The following is a 5,162-nucleotide window of genomic DNA, read 5'->3' as shown; positions in this document are numbered from 1 at the left end:
GCAACAATAGGGATCACTAGCATAAATCGTCATATTTGTTGATTATCTATGGCATATCGATAGTTAAGGCAAACTTGAGTGTGAGTTTTGCGATACTAGTAGGACTTAGGTACTATACTATACTAATATTCAAATTAGCTTGAGCCCTATCTCTACTTTTAATCTAAGAAGTTATATAAATCAATAAACCCACAAAAGCATTTAAATATTAGTATGGACTATAAAGAGTTTCAAGAAAGGGTCACTCAGTGAGCGACGGTGTCCCACGCCCTCCTCCCGAAAGAGTCTTAAGAGTGAACGATCATCGATGACTAACGACAGGAGTTATTGTCAACCTCACGCTCAGGACACTGCGCCACATCTCATCTAGTGTGTGAAAGCTTACTATAGTAATAGTAATGATCCTATGAAGTTACGTCTTCTCATAACACGCGGATCGGCCTGTAGTGATTTGGTAAGAAAAAATCTCTTTAGCGCAATCCACTTTTGAGCGAGAGTCATGTAGTGCCATCTAGTGATAATCTTTAAAAACTCTTAACTGATCTATAGATCCAAAAGTACTACTGTACTTTGCGTACAAACGCTATAGGTTTTCATTTTATTAATTGCTGATTTTTCTTTAATATTGTTAGAGTTGTTCAATACTTAAACGAAACGACTTCATCTGTGTAGGTACTGTCATACATAATAAAACTGTTCTACATAATATACCTCGAACTGCCGCATTCCGTAGTCCACCCACGCTACAGCTTCGTTTGTTCATATATCATAACTCGACAACAAGCTGCCTCAATAATTGACATTAATAAAAATCAAGTATCTGGATCAACGGTATTTTTTTTTGGTAAATCATTAAAAAAATGGGAAAAATATCTGGATTCCAACCATGGTCTGGTTTCGAGACCGCTTGATTTCCCACCCGAGCTATATACCTTGCTTTTCATTGTCTGGAAACACGAACAAACGGACGTTTTCTAAAAATGAAACTACCTAGTTCGATTTATCGCCCCTGAAACATGTTAAATTTCAAGAGTAATTTTTTCCAAGATAGGTTCATAGTAAATTATGTGTGTGACACATCAAAAGATAATTCACATAAAGTCAGCAGTTTTTCTGCACAAAAAAATGCTTTATTTCACCCACGCTGTTTCAGCGGTTGGATGAAAGTTCGCTGATAAAGGCTTAAAGTTTATGGCACGCTGTTTTATTACGAAGTTTTCAAGGCACTTGCTTTTACAATGTACCTACTAGACGTCCTATGCTATTTTAATATATTTACCTTTTTATATTATAATAAGGTATATTTTAAACCCGCTAGAAAATGCCATAAGACTAAATAATTAAAAATACTATAATATTCGACCAGTGCTCATAATTCGACGATAATCAATTGAACATTTAGTTTGAACATTATTAAGGTTTTATTCCACGATACATACACTTCTGCACAGATCTTGCTAACTGACACTGAAACTTGACAATTTGCCTATTTTTTCAAACAACTTATAATACAAAAGGGTATAAAGTTTTTGCTTCACGTATTAATATATCGATTATAAAACAAATTCCCTTCGCCGAGTTTGTCTGCACTCTGCAAACTTATTTCAGAAGATGCTTGCATTCGCTTTTCACATTGTAAGGCAACATTGCATTTTCACTTACTTTTTCAGTCGCATAATTGTGGTAGGTACTTTAGTATACTAAATAAGATTTGATCAATAAACTACTAGACAAACAGTTTTGTATCAAATCTAGCAGAAAATGAGTCCACTTTTTATTAATCCATATATTGTGTTTTATAAAAATAATGAACAAAACATTTTACCTACTATAAAAAAAATACAACCGAATTAAAATCCTTTTCTTTTTTCAGGTCGGATAATAACAAAAGATGGCTCTTTTTTTTTCTTTTATCCCACTGCAAGTTAGCCCTTGACTGCAATCGCACCTGATGGTAAGTAATGATGCAGTCTGAGATCGTATCGGGCTAACCTGTAAGGTAGTATGGCATACCTCTAATCGGTTTCTACGCGACTTCGCACCTAAATCGCTTAGCGGCACGTCTTTGTTGGTACGTAGTAACTAGTCACGGCCAAAGCCTCCCACCAGACCAGACCAGAGAAAATTCAGAAATTATAAATTCCCAAATTGCCCTTGCTGGGAGTCGAACCCGGGACCTCCTACTGAAATGCACAGCGCTCACCGTTGCGCCAGGGAGGTTGTCAAATGTTAGTTTAAATAACGTCATATTCCGTAACTCCGGACACTAAGCATATAATACGTTGGCTTTTTTTGTATGCAAAAATGTGCACCCAATTTTTCAGTGAATTCAATTTTTTCATGAGTAATTTGTATCTCGTATATTATATATTATTATTCAATACGTAATCTCCTTAATCAATTGAGCATGTTCAGGTATTAACTGTTTGTCGCTCAAATGTCAGGATTACTACACGACTGTATTGAACAAGACAGCTTAACGATTATATTATTATATCTAACGTATTGTAGGTATATCTATGTACCCAGGTCCGCTCCCGGACGTTCCAATATATAATATTTTCATTATCTCCCAAATTATATGCTTGAACGGGCGAAATAAATGCTTGCTAATTTCGTTTGTAAGGATTAATGATTTATAACTTAAAATTACGATTAAAATGTCATTTTTTTTTCATTGAATAAGTAAGGAACAAACAAAATCAAAATGTTAATAGTTCGCTTCGACTGTTTTTTTGTTTAACGTTATTCAAATATTTCATGGTCATCATCACATTAACCCATAATACCGGCCCACTACGGAGCATGGATCTCCTCACACAATGAGAAGGCCGTAGTCCACCACGCTGGCTTAATTCGGATTGATGGATTATTCAAATATTTAGAAAGACAAAATCACTGCTGATATTATGTAGATTTATTATTTGTATCTACAATTTTTTAAAAGCTTATTTTGAGAGAGCGCTCTAAAAAAGCTCTAAACTTATCTCTTCTACGAAAGAGAATTCGTCCTATTTCCAAGCGGCGCATTAACGTGGCGCATTAACATGACTATAAATAAAGAAAAAAAAGGTTTATAGATAAAAATATTAGTAGAGTTTTTAAGATACATTAATGAAATAAAAGACAAATCTCAGTATGCCTATTCTATGCTAATCAAATTAAGGTTAACCCAAGGGGTTAGTTCTCTTGTTATGTTCGTGCCATTGCGTAAGACTTAGTCCGTGCCGGCGTTAAGTTCATTTCCTAAGGATGTAGGAAGGACCGAAAAGGAATGTACCTAATCGATATACATCTTATCGATATTGAAAATAAATATTGAATTGTAGCGTTTCACGTTGCTTTTGGAAATACAACAGCACCGTTTTCATATTCAATACATTTTTCATACTTGTTATTTCATATCGATATATTTATTTATCCAAAAAATATATCTCGCTAAAACAATATTAATAATTTCGAAAAAAAATTAAAATATTGAAACATCGATATTTTTCTACAAGCCTATCATTTCTATTACACTATATTGCATGGACCGAGGTTCTTGCGCATTACTTTGGATTAACGATAGACAAAACTAAGCTCGGTTCAATAAAGAATTATTTGCTTGAAGAATTTTCTATTTTCTCGTGGAAGCCTATATAGAAGGGAGCATGGGAGGAGTTCTTGTGCAGCTAAAAAAAGTCAAACTTTTTTACGGCTCCAATCAATGATTTTGTCCTTATTTTAACACGCATTAATATTCTCCTTTTATCTATTGCTGATTTGTTGAAATAACACTTTACTTCAATGCTGTTATAGTTATTAATGAAACTGTGTAAATAACTCACACAAGTGTTTTATTACGTAACTAGCTGACCCGATTTGCAACTTCGTGATCAAATCGGTTATTATCAGTTTTAATATCTTAAAAAAATCAAGAACCTAAGATTTTGAAAGACAAATGCGGAAAATATAGCAATGCCATCCTGTAGGACCTCTTTGGTTTTCCGGGATAAAAAGAAGCTTATGAGCTATTCCAGACTATATTGTATGTCTCTGCCAAATTTCCGCCCATATGCTTTGCGACTCGCTGTTATCCGTGAAGAGTTATGTCCTTTATATCCGACAATATTTATCAAATCTACATTAAAATGACACAATACATGCCTTAAAATTACGCAATTATTAAAATCGGTTTATTTAGCGGAGCTATGAAGTAAAATTGATAATTTTTTTTATCTAATTTCCCGGGAGAAGTTTATTGTTTATCGGGATAAAAAGTAGCCTATATGTTGACCCGGAAGATCAGCTACCATTATATAAAATTTTATTTAAATCCGTTCTGTAGTTTTCATGTGATGCCCGGAAAGACACAGACAGACAAAAATTAAATAAAAATATGTTTTGACTCAGTATCGATTATAAACCATCCCCGGTCAAAATGTTCAAAATATATTAAATGTACAGAAATCTTCCAGTTACAGTTTTATTATAAGTATAGATTATCAACAGTTGCATACAAGACTTTATCTTCGCCCATAATATTATGAATCCTCACTGACATTCTTCTTTACTATCTAATGCAATTTTCCAAGCGTTTTGTTAAACTTGAGTTTTTTTGTGACATGTCCGGGGAAGTGAACTAGCTTCAAGACGTGGAGAAATATAGTACCAACTTTGATAGAAAATGTGGCTGTACGCAGTACGGTGTACTTTGATATACTGAATACATCTGCGTAACCTTTTTGAGCGCATGTATGTAACACATTTATGCGATCGCAGCAATCGCGGATGATTTGCTATCGTTTTCGGATGAGTTTCTTTGTATATCTCCGATAATCAGATAATTTCTTTCGAACATAAAAATAATTTTGCAAATACGTCTATAAGTGAAGGAATAATGCCCAATCGTTGATAAAAAAAACATCCGAATTAATAATCTCTTCATTTCAAAGTTGGTTACTGCTTCCACTACAGGACACCTCTCTTCAGAAGGAAGGCCACAGTCCACCACACTAGCCCATTGCGAACTGGTGGACTTACTGTCGAAAGCTCTTATTGGTATTCAATTCTAGATAGGTAAGTACCTCCTAACTTACAGTGGTTTATTTAGGTACATATAAATATTAATTTTACATATAGGTACATAGACATATTACCTATTTACTTTAAGGGGCCCG

At 34.2% G+C, this 5,162-nt stretch overlaps 1 pseudogene; it reads right to left on the bottom strand.

The window, feature by feature from the left end:
- Positions 1-240: 240 nt before the first annotated feature.
- On the bottom strand, positions 241-421 carry LOC120633535 (annotated as a pseudogene).
- Between the last annotated feature and the right edge of the window lie 4,741 nt (positions 422-5,162).

The sequence above is a fragment of the Pararge aegeria genome, chromosome 21, assembly GCF_905163445.1.
Source record: "Pararge aegeria chromosome 21, ilParAegt1.1, whole genome shotgun sequence".
NCBI classification, from domain to species: Eukaryota; Metazoa; Arthropoda; class Insecta; order Lepidoptera; family Nymphalidae; genus Pararge; species Pararge aegeria.
Note: the sequence above shows the minus strand (reverse complement) of the source record. Positions and strands in the feature narration are given on the sequence as shown.